Raw genomic sequence first — 21,502 nt, 5'->3', positions numbered from 1 at the left:
TGGTATATTTTCCTTTTAAAATTGATTAGAGAGAAAATATGATAGCAACAGAAATTATTTTTATATCACCCTAACCTAAAGTGGAAACTTTCTTTGTCAATTGAAAACAAGTTTCATATTATGTTTGATTTCCTATTTCCCTGACAGAAATTGTAATTATTTCTATAATCCATGTTTAAATGACATTTTGTATATAGTCTATGTAGGTTAATATATTTATTCCTGGTACAATCTGAAGAATCTAAATATAGAAGAGTAGTGTGTGTTCAGTTCTTTTTCTTTGACCTGTGAAAGTGATTTGAAGAACAAAATATTATAGGCAAGTTATAACAACTGCATGTATAGCAGCTGCTACACAGTTGGATGTATGTGCAAATTTTACTTGCTTTATTGAATCCAAAGAGGGAAGGGTGCTTAGGCATGGACAGAAATTACATCATAAGAGATCCCTTGTCACAGGTGTGATATGTTCTCCACAGCTAGGAGCACATTGTTACTAACAACTGGAAGTCAACTTTTGAAAAGACTGAACCTGAAGGTCACTTTTGCCTTTTTCTTTAGACTCTGCCAAAGGAGATTTTACAAGGAAGGGGTTTTAATATCCTCCGTCCCTGTTTTTATACACAGAAATTATGTCAGTACATTAATGAGTATACCTGCTTATGACTTCAACACACTATAAATAATAATTATAAAAGTATAACTTTATCTCTTTTTAATTACCTCTCAAAGATAAACATCTGATTATTGGAAATGTACACCCTGTCATTGCATAGTTTTAAGAACTGCCTAAGCTAGGATCAACAAGAGACAACATATGGGCCATATCTAGTACACTACCTATTTTTATATAGCCACATAATAATACTAGTTTTAATGTTTTCATTATTTTAAAATGGCTACTGTATGTAATTCAAGTTCCAATATTTACAAATAGAGTTGTATCACTACGTAGCTACATTCATTCAATTCTATACTAGTGAAGACTCTTTCTCACAAGTGGTCCAAAGAGTTGAAAATATTTATAATCCTTTGCATAAAAACTTTGCTACTTCTAACCTAAAAGGAAAATGCAATCTGAAACATTTCTTATTAAGAAAAACTAGTTCAATTTTTGTAGGAAATATGTTTTCCCTATAGCCAATTGCTTATATTGAGCAACATTTTCACCAACTATTATGATTTTGGATGAATATGTATTTTGCCTCACCTTTTGACCTAGTTAATTAGATAATTATTACCTCATGTTTTCAAATTTGAATGCTGCACATAGGAAAATGAGGAAAAATAAGAGAATGTAAAATCACATGGATCACACAGTAAGTGATTTCTAATAAACATACATACATTCACATATGCAGTGGTATAAATTTCAACACCTTGTAAGTGCTTATATGTTGACTTACTAAATGTAGTTTGCACAAAGTATGTTTATGACAGAAATTTTGAAATTCTCTCTTAAGGATGTGCAGCAAATCACATTTGAGAACTGTATATGAATTCATAACCATGTGTCTATAGTCACAGAAGAAGATGTTCAAACAAAATCAAACGTGATAACACAAACGTATAAGCAGCTGAAGAAACTTCAAATCTCATTACTTCTGTGGTTCTGATGTGACGACTTGGCAATCTTCATCTTTCATTGAAACCTATAGACTCTCCGAGTTAATTTAGACTTGCTGACAGTTGTGTGGGAGGAACGGTATCAAAAACACAGCCATCCACTTTGCACATCTTAGTTAAATGTCACTCATGGTTTCCAACACAGGCCTTTTATTGACCGAGTTTTCATCTCAGAGTTGAAGACTGGCAGCCCAGTTGTTTTCAATTGCTTGCTTATTTGATGCAGAGTCAAAAAGATGCAAAGTCAATCAAGAGGATTCCAAATGATTCTGAATGCTCGGAGTGCAGAAAAGCTTTGCCTTTGAAATGACAGCAAATTTAACTTTAGGTAACAAAGTGAACATCTGTGTCATTAGAGGCACCACTTTCAACCGGATCCTGTGTAGAAGATTTAAAACAAGAAGTGAATCCTGGGTCAACAGTCTGACAGTATCTTCTCCATCTTTCTCAGGGATTTAGAACAAAAGTGTTGCCATTAGTTCTTACTGGGAATGGATGCTATCGGATACTTTGAATGAAGAAAGAAAATCTTAAAGCAAGTGAGATATTATATTTGTTGAAAAACGAGAGGAAATCTGTAGGCAAAAGTGTCATAGTTTGTGACAATCTATGAGGCGGCTTCTAAGTAAGTGACCCTCAATATCAAGTTCTAACAATATTTGTTGCCCTATATTCTGAGAACTGGAAATGGCAGAGTCTTCTAGTAAGTAATTATTATGAATGACATTATTATGAGAAGTTAAAAGGTATAAAGTCACATTAAAAATTGTAAGTGCAGAGAGTCACAAATTATTATCATGGAAACAAAACCACCATACACTCAGTGCTATGTAAGAGGAAATATATGCTACAAATATAACCATAGCTTTAATTGTACTTAATTAACAAAGAAAATTATACGTATTTATTGACTTCATGATACATATTAATAGATAGCTACGTCATGGAATGTGTTGTGAAGCACTGCCTGTAGAATCCACTGCTACCATCTTCATGAGTTCACCTGCACCTACTTTGGAGATCACATTATGTTCCAGTCAATGGACTGCTGGTATTCCCTCAGAGAAGCAGGGACTTGGAAGGCCTTGGCTACTTCTCTGGACTTCAAGACACTCATCACAGTCATTCGTATGCTATTCTGTCCCAATTGTATGTGAACTTGATTTATACACTTTCATATGAACAATAGATTTTGGTTGCAAGTTAGATCAAACAAACCTTAGGGGACAAAATGAAGATGGTTAACAAACATAAGGGAATTTTAAAGAAGCATGAACTTGATCAGAAAGCAGTCCCTTGTAAGGGAATGAAAACATAGTAGCTGCAGTTTAAGGGTGACGAATGAGAGTATAGTTTCTGGGAAAACACTACCCATTACTTTATTTTACATTAGAGTGACAGCTCCTTCTCTAAGTTCATGGTATCTGAGGCTATTGTTTGTCTAAGAGAACATTTAACTATGGTGTGATAGCTATCTATATGATTTACAATTCATAGCTAATGCAATTACAATTTTAATTATTTCATAGCAAGAAATGTGGAGGCTGCATTTTATAGCATGCTAAAAATTTCACATAAATGTGCCTGTATAATGAACAGCTTTGCAAATGAATATATTGCCAAGTGTAAATAAAATAACAAAAGGTTGTTCTTCTATAATATTGAAATTATAGCACTGAATGGTCAGCATCCACCACTCAAGAGAAACAGGTGATCAAGAATTGACTTTTAACAGTAGATATGGTCTGTTAGAAAACAATAGAGAATGCAGAAGAGTGTAGTTAAAAATGAAATTTGGAGGCAGTGTGGAGATGATTATAATTAAGATAGGATGATTAAATTCTCAAATAATTAAGAAATATATTTAAAAATTTGAACAATGAAGAGAATATTAACCTACAAAAGAATAAATACCAACAAAATTGCTTTAAGTTTTCCATAATAATATTTGGAACGAACTGAAATTAAAATAAAATTTAAAATATAAATACTTAGAAATAAATTGAGATTTATTTCATGTTCTTAGGTATAATAGTTATTTAAAATACTTTCATCCAACTTAATCTATACATTTTATATAGCTGTAGAAATTTAGAAGTGGCCAAGACTATTATTCCCATGCTTGTTGCCAGGGAAGCCAGTCATCATTACTTTCATTTTGTCAGAGATTGGAGCCAGGCACAAGGAATGGGGAAGCTTTATAGTAGGAAATGAAGAAGACTATATATCAAGAATTTTTTTATTTTTTGATTATAATTCATTTAGATTACATCCTGATTGTTATCCCTTCATTTGTATCTTCCCTTTCCTACCTTCTCTCCCTCTTTTGCCCTATTCCCTCCTCTAGACCTCTGACAGAAGGAGATCTCCTCCTCCATCACTTGACGACAGCCTTATTCTTATTCAGATAGCCTGTTTCCCCTTCCTCTGTGTGCTGCCAGGCCGCCCCACCAAGAAGAAGTGATCAAATTGGGGACACCAGAGTTCATGTCAGAGGTAGTCCCCATTCTCCCCACAATCATGGAGAATGAGCTGTCCATCACCTAGATCTGAACAGGAAGTCTAGGTATACTGCATGCATGGTCTAATCCAGCAACATGGCTATTCTGGCAAGGGCTCACAGCTAAACACGTAGGTCTGTGTGATCTGATCGGAATATACACCTTTCATCTGACTAGATGGAGTATACACCTTTATTCTCTGCCTGGCATTTAGTACACATCTGTAATCACAAACAATGATATCTAATTGAGGGACACAAAAAGTGATGAATCAGAGAAAGTTTTCACAGAATGAGTCAGAAATAAGATACATCCAAGTCTCAGGTGAACAGACTAAAAAAGAAGCTATTTAAGAGCAGTACACACAGAAAGAGAGAGAGAGAGTAAATAGAAGAGTACAGTACAGAAATACAGTAGAGAGTATGCAGTCAGTACAGAACAGTACAGTTTGGGGCAGTTCTGTTGAGTTTGGTGTAGGCAATTTGGTGCAGCTCAGTTCTTGGAGTTCAGAGGTAGTTTTTTTTTTTTTTTTTCCAAGCAGAACATTTTAGGGAGAAGCTCAGAGAAGCCAATTTGAATCAGTAAGCTTGGAGAGGACTTTTGAGCCAGAACAGCCGAGTTGAACCAGTCAGCCAGAGTTCCAAAAGAACTAGAAAGTGTGATCTTATGCATCAGTAAGTCTAGCAAGCTGAAAATATTCTAGGCCTAGATTAGCAGAGGGAGGTTGGAAGCCGAAGCCCTCAAGGTCTGTGATTAGAGTGTACGGAGGCTAGAAGATTCCAGGCCTAGGCCTAAGAATAGTTAGAAGGCTCCGTTATGTCTCTCATATTATCTCATCTGCAAAATAAAAACAACATTTACACTACAGTGTATCTTGTTTGGAGATGTGTCATTTTTGAACCATGCTATAGATGTTGTGGACAGGGTCATTAGTAGCAGAACATTCTATATTATTGGATGGAGAACTTTGAAAAGGAACAAAGGTTAATACTTGTGCTAAAATATATGCTCAGTCATGTGAGCAAAAACCCCTTAACTTGTTAAATTTGTACAAACAACTGAAATAGGATAGATATTACAGAAGATGTTCCTGTTTGGAGAAGTAATATTCTACAGTTTAGGGAACTACAAACAGGTAAGGCATGTTTGCTTACCAAATACAATTAGGAAAACAGTTGAATTAAGAAGGAAATAAACTAAAGTATTTTCTATGAGCATAGAAATGTCAAATATATCCTTACAAGTGCCACATAAGTCAGAAAATTGATTTTAAATTAAATTACAAGTATATCAATAATAAAATAAATAACTCAGCCAATTACATACCTGTCTTAGGGTTGCTATTGTTGTGAAAAGACACCATAGCTACAGCAACAGTTTTTTTTTTAATTTTCAATAAAAAATGTAATGAGAAATATATCTATATATGTATATAGATGTATAATGTCCTTCCAGTATCCCATGTCTAATAGAGTGCTTGCTTATATACATACATCTTAACCACAAAGAGATCTCAAGTAGCTGCTAACCCTCCCAAATAGCAGTACTTTTTGTTGGGGATTTTAGTTTTAGTTTCTTAGTTTTTATCCTGAGTCAAACGCACTATGTAATCGAGGATAATGTTGTATTCCTGACCTGCCTATCCTGGCATAAGACATGATCAACAAGGACTGGGTGGAAAGGCATATGTAGGGACAGGGAACATGGAGATAAGATGGCGGAGATGGAGAGCAAGGAGACTGGTCAACCAAAACTATGTACGAAACTGACTTCTTTCTTTTAAAGTATTGATAAAGCCAGGTGTGGGGGCACATGCCAGCAACTCTTATAAAGAAAATATATTTAGTCAGGGCTGGCTTACAGATCAGAAGTTTAGTCCATCACCATCATAGTGGGAACCGTGGCATAACACAAACAGACATGAAGCTGAGAGTTCTACATCTGGATTAGCAGGCAGAAGGAAGAGAGAGTGACACTGAGCCTGTCTTGAGCATTCAAAACCTCAAAGCCCAACCCCAGTGACATACTTCCTGCAAAAAGATCACACCTCCTTGGAGTGCCACTCCCTATGAGCCTATGGGAACCATTTTCCTTAAAATCACAAGAATATTAAATTTTTAAATATTTTTCTCATGAAGAAAATTAGATAGATTGATATATAGATGATAGATAGATAATAGATGGTAGATAGATAAATGTGTTTATACAGTTAAATTGGAAAGTTGTAATGTTTAAAATAAATAATTAACAAAATGTGAAATTTCTTAATTTTCCGAAAAAAAAAAAAAGAGACAAGCCTTCAAATAGAAAATGGAGAAGAAACTCAAAGAAGTTTGTAATTAGTGAAAATATGCAAAAGTCCAGTTTTATCTTCTGAAAGTAACAAAATTCATTCTTTGAAATTTTAACACCAATGTAGCATATGAATAGGTGACACTTATCTAAGTTGTTAGGTCATTTAATAAAAATCCCTCATTAAGTGGGATTTCTCTCTGTACAAGGATTTGAGGCTTCTACTTTGTTCTTATGCCAATCAAAAAGCATTCTGAGGCACAAAGACTTGGAGAAACAATCTTTCATTACTTATAGAATACGCAGTGTGAGATATTTTGTCATAAAATCTATCAAGGTTTACGATGACTAATTATAAATGGTGTATTTGTTTGATGGAGTAAGCACAATAAATGTTCTTTTTTTATGAAGAAGATAAAAAAGTTGAAACAATATATTACCAGTGTACAGCAGCTGGACAAAGATTCGGAAGTAAGAAATTGGTGACCAGGGGCGGGATGCATCTCTGGGAAAGGGAAGGCTTCCTGGAGTCTTTGTGGATGAGCCTAGCGGAGACTCCTAGCAGCAGGAGATATGAAGCTTGAAGTTGCCACATTCTGTAGCCAAGTGAGACTTCCGGGGAATGGAGGGGGACACCAACCCAGCCACAAATACTTCAACTCAAAATTTGTCTTGCTTACCAGAAATTTAAGGACAAAGATGGAACAGTGATTGAGGGAATGGCAAACCAATGACCGGCCCAGCTTGAGACCCACCCCATTGGAGAGAGCCAGTTCCTGGCACTACCTATGATACTCTCTGGTGCTTGCAGACAGGAGCCTAGCACAACCGTCTTCTGAGAAGCTTTATCCAGTAGCTGATGGAAACAGATGCAGAGACCCACAATAGGCTAAGTTCAGGGAGTTTTATGAAAGAGAAGGAGGAAGAGTTGAGAGAGCCAGAGGAGTCAAGCACACCATATGACCAACAGAGTCAATAATTTGGGCCCATCGGACCTCACATAGATTGTACCACCAACCAAAGAGCATGCATGGGCTGAACATAGACTCCCTACACATATGCAACAGATGTGCAGCTTTGTCATCATCTGGCTCCCCTAAAAATAGGAGTAGGGGCTGTCATGGACTATGTTGCCTGCCTCTCGATGCCTTTCTCTTAACTAGGCTGTGTTTTTTTGGCCTCAATGAGAAAGGAAGCACTTGGTGTGCATCCTGCTGTGACTTGATGTGCCAGGGTGGGTTGGGATCCATGTGAGGAAGGAGTTCTCCTTCTCTGAGAAGGAGAGATGTTCTTTTTTTCTGTAAGACTGCTCCTTGAAATTTGTTCTAGAGAACAGTTAGATCAGTGCATATGAATACAAAAATATGCATGGCAGTGTCTCTCTCATGCCAAGTGTTGGAGGTTACCTAGATAATTCATCACCTTAGAAATCATGTATGATGAATGTATTCACAGTACAACACAACACAATGTTAGAAGAAATATAGTGAATGTTCACCCAGTCTCATAAGGAAATTTTATTGTTGAATGTTGTAAGAGAAATAAATGTGCAAAAAACATAGCATTACATTGATTCATACATGGCTTTTTATTAGGATACATGTTAATAACACAAAGGATACTAACAATAAAAATGATTGTACATAGAAGAATTCAATTCATAAGAATGATTACAAATAAACAAAATTAGATCTTCACCAACCCTAACATATTTTGGGCTAATATCCAAAATATATAAAGAACTCAAGAAATTAAATATCACTAAAACAAATAATTCAATTAAGAAATGGGGTTCAGAGCTAAACAGAGAATTTTCAACAAAGGAATATCAAATGGATGAGAAACATTTAAAGAAATGCTCAATGTCCTTAGTCATCAGGGAGTCTTCTGCCCCATATTTGACTACTTCCTCTTGGTGGGAAGGCTTGGTGGCACTGAGAGGAAGGGAAAACAGGCTATCCAGATGAGACTTGATAGGCTATGATCCAGTGATGGGGGAGGAGTTAGCCTTCTGGCAGAGGTTGAGCGGATGGGAATAGCATGAAAGAGAAAGGGAGGAGGACATGGGCAGATAAAAGTGAGGGGATAACAATCTGGATGTTATCTGAATAAATTATTTTTTAAAACCCAAATAAACAAAATTAGATTAATAAGAGCAGTTTAATGCTAGTCAGCAATGACAATGTTTTATTAAGAAATTACAGCATCTTAAGATCAGGAATGTACATTCCTCTGGAGGATCTTTTATTGTATAAGATTGTTTTAGCTATTCTGTTTTTTTTTTTGTTTTTCCATATAAAGTTGAGAATTGAACTTTCAATGTCTTTTAAAAATTGGGCAGGTATTTTGATGGATATTGCATTAAATCTGTAAATTGCTTTTGGTAAGATGGCCATTTTTACTATGTTAATTCTCCCAATCCATGAATAAGGGAGATTATTCCATCTTCTGATGTCATCTTCATTCTCTATACTCATTCATAATTGGACACTAGCCCAAGGAACATGTCCCATGAAAGTCTTCACTTACTAAAAATTTGGGATAGATGTGAGGGCATCCTATTGGGACTCCAAGTGAGAGAAGAATGTGAGAATGGGGAAATAGAAGGATCCAAAGGGTCCTAGAAACCTACAAGAATGACATTATGATGGGTGGATCTGGGCCCAGGGATTCTGCTCAAACTATGGCACCTACCAATACGTGCAGATAACATCGAACCTCTACCCAGATCTAGCTAAGGGACAAGACATTCTCCACAGTTGAGTGGAGAGTGGGGACTGACTTTTTCATGAACTGTGGTACCTCATATTTGACCACGTCCCCTGATGGGTAGGTCCAGTGGCACTCATAGGAAGGATAACAGGCTATCAAGAAGAGACTTGATACCCTATGATCGTATAGAGGAGGAGGGGGTCCCCCTCAGTCACAGACATAGGGAAGAGGAATAGGGTAAAAGAGGAAGGGAGGGAGGAACAGGGGGATACAAGGGATGGGATAACAATTGAGATGTAATATAAATAAATTAATTAAAAAAGTAAAAAAAAAAAAAGAAATTACAACAAGAAACTATGTTTTCAATGTGCAATGAACAAATGCATGTATACTAAGTATACTCTAACTAAAACAGTCCAAACAATCAAGTGAATGTCAATACAACACGGTCATGTTGAGTGTGGGCACTCTCAAAACCTTTATCACTAAGTGTGAAGGCCAGGTGGGAATAAGCACTTCCAAAAGGCTATAAAAGAAAAAAAAAATGGGACCCTAGCATTCACATAATGTACAATGTGGATAATCTCTTTTACTATAAATTTAAAAAAAAGCATGAGAAAGATTGAAAAATTACATCATCTTAAGAATTTAATTTTATAAAACCACCAAATTGCTTACCATCAATGTGTGACAAGGATTCACCAGGCCTCAGACTTTCTATGAGACTCTGTCAATTGAGTCATATTGCTTCAGATGACACACAAGCAGCTAGATTATCATTTCTCCCCTTTAGATACTAATAATGTTTATAATGCTTCTTTTCAACAAAATTAATAAAATTGACATTTTCACTTCCAATCAACTTAGGAATGATCATGTACATTTTGCATAATCACAACTGATTGATGTAAACATTGTTTTGGCAAAAATGCCCAGGAGAGTGGGTCTCTAAAATGATTAAATATCTATTAATAGTATCATACAGACCATATAGTGGAAAGTAAATATATGGGTACAAAATACTGTGGTCTATTTCTTTGAGGAATTCAGAGATGAAAATATCTTAGAAACCAGGCTGGCCTCGAACTCAGAGATCTGGCTGCCTCTGCCACCCAAATGCTGGGATAAAAGGCATGTGCCACCAGAGCCAGCTTCACATAAATATATTTTAATCAGGTTAAAGTGAAAGAAAACTCTAAATTGGGATAAGCAAATCAGAAATATAAAGAAAGTAGAGTGAACAAATATAATATTTTCAAAAACAGAAGTTTGAAAATTAGACTTTTTATGGAACATTAGAGTTCTAGTTTTCCAGAAAGGAAGATCCGGACTTGAAATGAGTCTGGAGAAGGGGTCGATAACATAGTCAAGACTGGATTATAATTTTTCAGAACAATAATGATGGACAAATATCTCTATATAAAAAAACCAAAACCAAGCAAACTGACAACAACAACAACAACAACAACAACAACAAAACCAAGGTATCATCTATAATCTTAGGTTTTAAGCAGAGAATGGGAGAATACACCATGAAAACTTATATGCTAGCCAAGGTAATGAACTCTAGGCTGAGAGCTAGAGTGAAGTAATAAATGGAGAGGCCCTGTGGGAACAGAGAGGAAGGAGATGCAGATGAGACCTGTTTAAGCTATGGTCAGATGGTGAGGGAGGAGGACCCCATCTGCCAGAGGTCTAGGGGAGGGAATAAGGAGGAAAAGGGAGGGAGGGTGTGAACAGGAAGATAAGAGCTATGGGATCACAATTGGGATGTAATGTCAATGAGTTATAATTTTTAAAAATTAATTAAATAATAAGAAAGGAAAAAATATGAAACGAGAGACAAATAAGTGTATCTCGCCTATGATATACTGCCTGTATTTCCCCAGTCACACTGAATAATAAGTACAACTCCGTTTAATGTTACACTGGATGACAAGGAAAAAGGTTAGTCTTATAACTATCTCCGGAATAGTTTTGTTTTATTTTTCTCTAATTCAGACAGTTTATTAGTATAAAGAAAACAAAGAAAATGAAAGGACAAGTAGAAGACTGAATTGAAAGGCTGGAGTCTTTATATCCTGGTATTAAGAGATCCTGACGTGTGTAAAGATTTCATAAGACACCCTGCACAAGTGCAGTATGCAATTAACCAGAAAGAGATGATTTGCTTTTCCTGAAAACAAGTTAACTCTGAAGTATGTAAGGGCAGTTTTCTTGCTTTATATTTAAATTCAGTTATATTTTTTCTTTTTCATCTTTTTAAAAGAAATACAGTATAATTCATTCCCACAATTTGTAACAAAATGTATCCTTTAAGAATTTCAAACATGCAGACCCAATCCCTGAGTCTTGTCCTTAATGCTACAACAGAGCTCCTTCTGCAGCCTTCTCTCCCTGCAGCCCACAACTCCTGTAGATCCCATGGACCATCTCCTCCTAACCTCCCTCACCCTTCCTTCCTGTATCCCAGCTCCCAACTCCAGCAGGCATCCCATGATAGGCTGCAGAATGTACCTACCAGAAAACTAGGTAAGTTGCCTGCAGACCTTCTCCTCTTTCTCTGATTGCCCAGACTCAATTCCCCTGCGTCATCCCTGTGGTGCAGCCGAACACCATCTGCAGCTTTTTCCCACTCCTCCTGTAAATCCCACAGATCATCCCTTCCCAACCTCCCTGCCACCACTTGTTACTTTGTACCAGAGTCCAACTCCAGCAGGTGCACTTCCTACTAAGCCAAGGGCTGTACCTCCTAGGGCAATAAGTAGGCCAAAGGCAGACCCACATCTCTCCTTCTGCTCCTGAGATGCAAATGGCCAAGTCTCATTCCCAGCTCTGTAGTTGGAAACCTGCTGTGGTCTCCCTTTCCTTTCTAACTTTCTCCCAACTGATTGTAGAGATCTCTGCCTCCAAACTCCCTTCCCCCTACTTATCCCAGCTGCCTGTCCTCTAACATCAGCAAGCATTCCCTATGAACACACCAGATGAACATACCAGGAAAACAGGTAAACACAACCATCATACTCCCTGAAAATCCAGACAGAAAATAGAAACCAAGGAACAGCGCTCCCACACAACAATAACAAATCCAGAAATCAGCACCTAGACTGTAATCACCCCAAACCCCGATATCTAGATGCCAGCATAAAAGCACAATCAACTACAGCCAGGGCAGTATGTCTCCACTAGAGACCAGCTATTCTACCATAGCAGGCCTTGAATATTCCACCATAGCTGAAACACAAGAAAAAGACCTAATAACAGCCTTTAGTAATATCATAGAGGACATAAATAAGAAAATGAAAAAAATCTCTTAAAGAAATCCAGGACAACATGATGTAAGCAAATAGATAAAACTGTTCAAGACCTAATATTGAAAATAGAATCAACAAAGAAAATACAAGCTGATGGAATTTTGGAAATGAAAAATCTAGGTAATCAAACAGGAAATATTATTCATTAACCAAGCTATAACCAGTAGACCCAGGGAGGTTAGGTAAAGAGGAGGGATATAGATAATATAGTATCTCCCTAGGAGGGGGAATAGAATAGATTTTGTGGGAAGACTGAGAGCTTGTGGGGATGAGGTTGAGGGCAATTAGGTTGCGTGTTGTGGAGGCAGTGCAGGGAGAGATTGTTGAAATTGGGGGTATTTGGGGGTGGTGTAGAAACCTAGTACAGTGGAAATTTCCTGGAATCCTTGAAGTCTATCCTAATGAGGACTCCTGGTAAGGTAAGGTGGAATATGGAGCCTCAACGAGCCTTCTTTTGTCACCATGGGAAGTTTTCAGTATCAAGAGTAGTTTGTATTCCCTTGAATTGTTGGCCAAGAGGGCCAACCTGATGGAAACCTAGGATGTTACTAAGACAAAAGGACACCATTGCCTAGGAGACCCACACAGCCCATAGAACATGGTGCAGTCAAGCTGATGCCTACATAGAGCCTTCATAACCTACGTTCTAGTCTCTTTCATACAGGAAGGTATTCTGCAGGCTAATGAAAAGAAAAATATGGGTAACAACCGAGCCCCCAAAATCTTTGTTCTACAATCTGTCCTACCTATAAAATGTACAAGGGCCGTAGTGGCAAAGAACTTGTGGGAGTAGCCTTCAAATACCTGATGTGACTTAAGGTCCACTCCAGGAGGAGGAACCCACACCTAATACTGCTTGATTAACCAAGAACAAGTGACTAGATAGCCCAAAGATCTAGGGTAAAACCAAACACTACTAGTCAAAAAAAAAAAAATCAATAAAATGACTCTTAATTATAATCTCATAGGTCAGAGCCATATCTAGCCATTGTTAGAGAGGCTTCTTCTTGCAGCTGATGGGAACAGATGCTGAGAGTCCGAGCTGTCCATACGTGAGGAGAGAGTCTAAATTGGAAGCCTGTGTCAAACCCATCCCCACAAAGCTCATACAGAATCCCACAGAGAGGGGTAGAAAGAATGTCAGAGTTCGAGGGGATGGAGAACACCAGGAGGACAGGCCCACTGAATCAATCAGAAACAAGGTTCATTTGTGTTCACGGAGACTGAAGCAGATAGCACAGGGTCTACACATGTGTGTACCAACTCCTTTGCTTATATATTATAGGTGCTAGCTTAGTATTTTAAGGGACACCTGACCATGAGAACAAAGGGGGTTCTGAATCTTGTCTTGCTTTGGGGACGTTCTTCCTCCTAATGAGTTGTTTTTTCCAACTGTGTTATGATAGTTTTTGCTTCACCTTATTATATTTTATTTTGTCATGTTTGTTTGTTATGTTATAGAAGTCACTTCTTTCTAATGAGAGACAGAAAGGGATTGGACCTGGAGGGGAGAAAAGGGGAGGGGAGGGGAAAACAGAAGGGGAAGGGACAAACTTGGAGGAGTAGAGGGAAGAGAATCTGTAATCAAGATATATTGCATGAGAAAGAACCCATTTTCAATTAAAATAGTTTAAGACTGCCCTTGGGAAGTTGGGAGCTTAGAGATTCCAAAGCTGATTTTTCTCTTCTTGTTCTCTTACTTGGATATATTAGTCTTAAATTTCAAAATTACCTTTATTACATATTGTTGTGCCTTAATATATTTTGTTTTCAAACTAAAAGAGAAAAGAATTTCAAACACATATGGACTACACTTTAATTTCTTTATTTTGACCTACTTGTATATGACTTTCTTTATAGATCTGTTAAGCATAGAGGATAGAAAGACTAATTGTCATCATTGTGTTCTGAAAGATATTCAGAAGAGTTTTGCATAAAGAAAAACATCATGAAATTATTTATACATATGTAAAATAATCATATATATGATTATATAAAGATAAATATATAAAGATAAAAATAGGCACAATTGCAGGAGCTTTTTCTATATGTAATATGAAATGATGAAAATATAATAAAATAAGCAACGTGTAATACAAAATGTTGATCATTTACTACTACACAAATTTTTATAAATACAAATTTATTTAGGAAGTGTTTGAAAATACATAATATATTGAGACAATATACATAATTTTTCTTTAAAGAAAGATATATCATTAAATTCTTATTTTATGCATTTCTATTCTATAACAAAATAATATTTGATTTACCAAAGACTGACCAAATGCAGTCTTTCTAAGATGATTTGTGAGATTCATTCATTATATTGCAAAATTCACAATTCAGAACATCATGCATGTTATCTGTCAGCTTGAAAGAAACTAGTATATTATTAGTTCAGGAGAGTTGTAATGAATAAATTTTAAATTTTAAATTAAAAATAAATGTTTTTATGGGTAACTCAATATTAAGAATTTCATTGAAATCCAGCTTTAATCCGTCGTGATCTGATAATATTCAAGGTATTGTTTCAGTTGTCTTTTATCTGTTGAGGGTTCCATTGTGACTATGTGGCTAACTTTGGAGAAGGTTCCATGAGGTACTAAGAAGAAGATGTATCCAGCAGCTCATGGAAACAGATATACAGCCCAGCAGCCGAACAACAGTCTGAACTCAGGGAGTTTTGTGGAAGAGTTGGAGGAAGGATAAAGGGAGCAGGAGGGGTCAAAATCACCATAAGAAGACCTACAGAATCAACTAACCATGGCCAATGGGGGCTCACAGAGACTGAACCACCAACCAAAGAGCATGCATGGGCTGGAACATAGATGCCCTAAACATAGGTAACAGGTATGCAACTGGTTCAACATGTGAGTCCCCTAACAATATGAGTAGGGGTTGTGTCTGACTCTGTGCCTTCCACTGGATCCTTTCTTCTAGCTGGAGTGTCTTGTCAGACCTCAGTTGGAGGGGATATGTTTAGTTCTGCTGTGACTCGAGATGCTGGGGTGGGGGGAGGGAGGGAGTTAGTACCCCCTTGGGGGCCTCCTCTTCTGTGAGAAGAAGAAGAAAGGAGAATGGAGGGAGGGGACCTAAGGTGTTGCTGGGAGGAGAGGAGGACAAAGGCTGGGATCAGTCTTTAAAATAATTGAATATATAATTTTTTTTAATTTTTAAATTTATGTGAGCATTGGTACATATATGTATGCACATACAAATGCTTGTGCATTTGTGTATGGTTTGAGGTGTGTTCATACCACATATATGGAAACCAGAAGGTAATCTCAGGTGTTGTGTGTTATGTGTCAGCTCATTTGAGACAGGGACTCTACTATTTTATTGCTGTCCATGCCAAGCTATCTGTCCCATGAGCTTCGAAAGGTTCCCCTTTTCTTCCACTCATTTCCCTGTAAGAGCATAGGATTACAGACACATGTACTCTAATGTCCAGTTTTTATATAGGCTTTGCAGATTCAAACCCATTTTCAAGCTTGCATAGCAAGTATCTTTACACTCTGAGCCATCTCCACAGCTCCAGTTTTAATATATTACATTTCCTAATCATGTTATTTTTGTAGATTTTATACTGTTTAAGTTTTACTACTTAGTAATTATTTGCCATATTTATAGAAAACATTCCATTCATACCACTAGATTTGGTCTCCGTTCTTCTTCACTTCCTCCTACCACAGGTTTGCTTCTGTGCATCATGTCAGCCTTATAGCTGTGGTCTCAGTCAAGCCTTGAGGCATGGGATGGTGTCTTACAGAGCAAGAAGAGTCAAACACAGATGCCCAGTCTAGCACATTTTTTTACTTAATTAATTCTTATTACATCTCAATGGTTATCCCATCCCTTGTATCCTCCCATCCCTCCCTCCCTCCCATTTTCCCCTTATGCCCCTCCCCTACGACTGTAACTGAGGGGGACTTCCTCCCCCTTTATATGCTCATAGGGTATCAAGTCTCTTCTTGGTAGCCTGCTATCCTTCCTCTGAGTGCCACCAGGTCTCCCCAGATGAGAGAATCATGGGAGAATAGCAAAATAGAAGGATCCAGAGGGTTCTAGGAACCTACAAGAAGAACATTATGATAGGCAGATCTGGGCCCAGGGGTTCTGCTCAGACTATGGCTCCAGCCAAGGACAATACAGGCCACAAACGTCAAACCCCTACCCAGATCTAGCCAATGGACAGGGCATTCTCCACAGTTGAGTGGAGAGTAGGGTCTGACTTTCACAGTCTAGCACATTTTAAGGTTGTGTCATATTGTTGTAATTAACTACTTATCTACGAAACAAAAACTGTTTAGATGGACTTTTCTTCTATAGACTTTTATACTATTTAAAATTAAACCAGATATTGAATTATTTGCACAGTACAACATATGTTCCAATGTCTGACAGTTTCATAGTGAATTTTACTCACTCAAACCCTAGCACCTCTTTTAACTTCTTTCCTCTCTCATTGGAATCTTTCTTTTTAGCAAGCCCCCTTCATACATTCATGTCTTCTTTTTGTGTGTTGCTCAGTAATTTTAATTATAATTTATTGTCCAAGCATAGGTAGGTTATTTACTGGAGCTAGGGCAACGTATGAATAGCTCTCATCTATATAGGTACATAGGTATACCCTAATTTGTTTAGTTCTTGACAAGTTTCTAGTGTGAATTTAGAGTAAATAAGTACTCGATAAAGATGATTGGTGTGCCTAAAACTATTTATTTTCATGTATGAAAGCAGTTTGAAATGCTCCCTATTTATCAATAAGAACAGTGTGTACATTTTTACTATAATACCTTTTAAGTTAATTGGCCTTTCTATCAAGGAGTAAATGTATTTTCTTAAAAAATATTAATTATTTTTTAGCTCCAAGCAGATTATATTATAGAACAGATTGAAACCAAACAGAAAGTAAATGCTGATTGGAGATCTGAATTTAAGGCAACATTGGATTTATCATGGGTCGAAAAAGTATTTTTGTAAGAGTATGCCATTAAAAGTAGTCCAGAGGGTGGTATAAGATCAGGAAATGCTGTGGTGCTGATGTTGAGGGATAGAAAGCAAGAAAAAAAAATCTTTTCACACAAAATAAAGCCCCTTTTCTTGACATTTCCTACACTGAAGGTAGTTGTACATTTTTCACTGCAGTTTTACTAAATTATAGAGCCATTTTATTAATAAAAAAACCTAAAAGATAAGAATGTTTTTTAGTGACCTTGTACTAGAAACCAATCCATTTTCTATTAGTAAAATAGCCTATTATATTCCAGGGCTTCAAAATAGTTAATATACTAGTGAGTGTGAGTCTAGAGACAAGAAGTACCATGCACAGGCACCATTGTACTATGCTTCCTATATGGTCTCCTGGAAACATCCTGTTCTTTTTCAGTGTGATTGTTCTCACTGCTCCTTTTGTGGATTGTGGCTACATTACCCGTATCTCTGCCTCCATATTCAAGTTTTTTTTCCTGTTTCCTCTTTTTTGTTTCTTGTCTCTTGTAGAGTCCAATCCTCTGTTCTATTCTTCCTTGAAATTAGGTTCACCAAAGTAATTAAAAATGGTCGAATTTTGAGATTATTAAATTTCTCTAAATAAAGTGGCATCAACAAAGGCCAAGAGTTCCTTCAGATGTATGCGGTCCTTCAGATGTCATCATTTAATCCACCATGGACAAGAATGTAGCCTGAACAGTGATGACCATTCACAGAGACAGTCTTTGCATTGAACTCTGTAGAAGATGCAAACTGAAATGCACATTAATTTTCCTTGACTTCCTCCATTCTCAGCATTGCATGAAATCTCCTCGTCTCATGTTAATGTGCTGTATGGTCTGACCAAGGGCAAGTGAGATTTCAGTAGACTATGAAATAGAGCAAAGGACATGAGATGTTTCCTTGGAAATAAACAATCCTCATATGTAAGAAAAGTGTGAATTGTACTCTGTGTGCCATGCATGGAACATTATTTTTCTATGCCATGTGCTTTTTTCTTCTTCTATGTGGTTTCAATTCTAAACAGTTGGGCTTAGTGGACTGTGTTGTTTTTGTGGCAAGATGAGGTAAAAAGAACTGACTCAGTATTTCCAATTTTACTGTTTTTATGCATTATGCTTTTGGACTGTATCCATTCCACACTCCTAGTTGTGGATTCCAGAAGCTGTTAAGTACCTCTCTATTGACTGCAGCTAGTTCTCATTCTTTTTTGTACAAGTCAGTTTTTTCTTTTATTGTTAAGATACCACATGTTTTCTTCAATCTTAATATTACTTCAAATGTGGCCTTGATGGGGTGACCATGCAATTTACTCTTCTTCACTCAATCAACCCATAGAGAAAAGCTTTGCATCTACTCTTATTTCATTATTGCTCTCCTCAAATACATGCATACTCCAACTTCTGAACTTCCTTTTCAGTCATCACTTGACAAAATATACTGCTTTTGGTGTTAATGTATGTGTTAAGAGTCTATTTTCTGTTACTGTTCAGTGTTTGCACAGTTGTCTGAATGGGGCCTTCCATCTGTCCACAGAAGTTAACAGACATTCCAGGTTCTGTCAGCGGGTTATTTTCAATGACAAGTGGCGTCAGCTGGAATGTGAAAATGAGCCTGCAGAAAGGTTCATCCATATGTGCAAATAGAACGAACATTTATGTTAATGTACATCTTATTATCTTACCATTAGCAGCATATGTTGGTCAAACTATCTTTACAGTGTCAAGAATTTCATAAAAATGAGAGGATACAGGTTCCTACATTATGGAAGGTTACAGATTAAATGAGTGAATGTCAGAATTAGAAACTCTGCAGAAAGAATTTCACAGCATTTGTCTGTCTAAGCATTTGTTAAGGCAAATACACACAAATTATCCTCTAACACTAGTTCTGAATGGTTTTGTTATGGAATAATGTATGCATGGCCTTGGGTTATGAAATCAGATGTTGCCCACTGGTCTCTAGACACACTCCTATTCTGAATTGGAAGAGCTGATATTTTCCATTTGGAGAACTACTGTAACTGCTAAGCTAAGTTTTAGATGGAAAATACCTGCTATATAGCCTAACCATTTTACTAAAGTGGTATTCGTGTCTATAGACTCCATCAAACAAAATATAATTATTAAGGAAGGCTGTGTCTAAATTATTTCTTTACTCTATAAGCAGTATTTTAGCCTACTACTATGAAACTCATAGACAATATACAATTTAAGAAGTATTTTTGGAAAAAGTGATCATATTTTTACATTAGTTTTACATGAACTGAGGTTGGTGAATTACATAATCCATATTTACACTATACAAACATGATATGTGAGGCATATTTTGGTAACACTTGAAATTTAAAAGATAAAATATCTTTAGGTAGATGATAGGTAGAAATTGAGTAAGTTAAATGAAAAAACATAAGCTAGCACTATGTAGTAAACCTATAGGATTCCTATATAACTTAAGTTAAATAAAAGACGGAGAGGCTCTGATTGCATGGAGTCATACTACCTCCACACTACCTGGAGTCATCCAACATATAGGTACCTGTTATTGACATGCTTCTAATGCTATCGTCTGTGTTCTCTGTGACGTCACACATTTTTAGACCATAATCTTAAGAAAGCTTAGTGGTGTGCCATGAAGAGAATCAACTCTGAGACAGAGCACATGAACCCACTGCAATTATTCATCTCATATCAGCCCCAAATACTTCAGCTCTAAAGTGAGGACCTCAGAGAGTGGATATCAAATGCTGAGAGTTCCGTGTCAAAACCCAGCAACTCATGAACTCAGGTAAATCACATGTGTTTTGTGGCATCATATCAATCTTAACTCCAGGGAAATGAGCTTGATCTCACACACACACACACACACACACACACACACACACAGAGAGAGAGAGAGAGAGAGAGAGAGAGAGAGAGAGAGAGAGAGAGAGAGATTCATCCATAAACAGGTTATTTCCAGTGCTTGCAGTGTGGGATCTGTCACGAAACCACTCTGGTATCAGAGAGGAACTAACACTGTTGCCAGATAATGGAGAAATTTGTACTGTGATCAACTGGACTTAGAAGACAGAAAACACTGTATTGTGCTATATACTAAGCACAGAATTTCTATTTCTAAATTTTCAGGGGTCAAGAATATTATTTCATTTACTTTAGGCTAACATTCAGGAACCTAGTAAAATAAAAATAGTGATTAGTAATGTTTACCTAGAAATGGCATATAGGAGCTGTGAGGAATTTTAAAAAATAATGGATGATGATTCAGCTCTTAGCATTCAGCCTGACTGTTTCCCACAGCATTATGCAAATAAATCTCTGGGCGGGGGAAGTAACTCAGTTGGTAATGTGCTTCCTTTGTAAGTTTGAGAGTGTGAGTTTAACCTGCAGAAGTCAAGTTAAAAAGGCACACTTTCATGAGGAGTAATCCCAGTTCTGAGGAGACAGAGATAGGTAGATTCCCAATGCCTCCCAAGCCAGTCTGTCTAACTTTCTTGGAAATCTCCAAGCCCTTGAAAGTCTCTATCTCACAAAATAAAAGTAACAATATCTGAGGTAAACTTCTTGTTCAACATGTTTATCATTGAATCCATTTTCATCTTCATATCTTGAACAGATTTTTTGATTTCTCTCATCTGGTTGTTTACATTTTCCCGAAAATTTTCCAGTTCCACTCTATGTGCTTCTTTTATGTCTCGCACCTGCTTGGCTGCATCTTCTTGCATCTGATTTCAAATTTTATTTGTTTCCTCCATTATCATCCTCATTACCAAGGATTTGAGGTCATTTTCTTGTGTTTCCATTGTATTTGAGTTCTCTGGGTTGTTTTCTTTGGGATAGCTGGGAACTGGAGACGCCATGTTGTTTTGGTTGTTTTTGCGTATGCTTTTACACTGTCCTTTAGACATCTTGCCATCTCTGTTTTTGTTGGGAAACTTTCAGAGTTGGGTGGAGGGAGTCTGATGATAGATTCACTTGTTTTCTCATGATTTCCGTAGGCTGGAAGCCCTGATACTTCACTGGTGTGGATGGCAGGAGGTTAGACCTGTCGTTTTGGGCTCTC

General features: G+C 37.0%; 1 pseudogene across 1 annotated transcript in view; it reads right to left on the bottom strand.

Moving 5' to 3' along the window:
* Nucleotides 1-9,555: 9,555 nt before the first annotated feature.
* LOC311603456 (transmembrane protein 268-like) overlaps nt 9,556-21,502 on the bottom strand; it is a 59,229-nt pseudogene continuing 47,282 nt past the window's right edge. The window contains exon 6 of the transcript in view: nt 9,556-9,657. The product of the transcript in view is annotated as a transmembrane protein 268-like (transcript). The remainder of the gene's footprint in view (nt 9,658-21,502) is intronic.

Source organism: Acomys minous (assembly GCF_964271855.1).
Source record: "Acomys minous genome assembly, chromosome: 8".
NCBI classification, from domain to species: domain Eukaryota; kingdom Metazoa; phylum Chordata; class Mammalia; order Rodentia; family Muridae; genus Acomys; species Acomys minous.
This window is presented reverse-complemented; position numbering and strand designations above follow the sequence as displayed.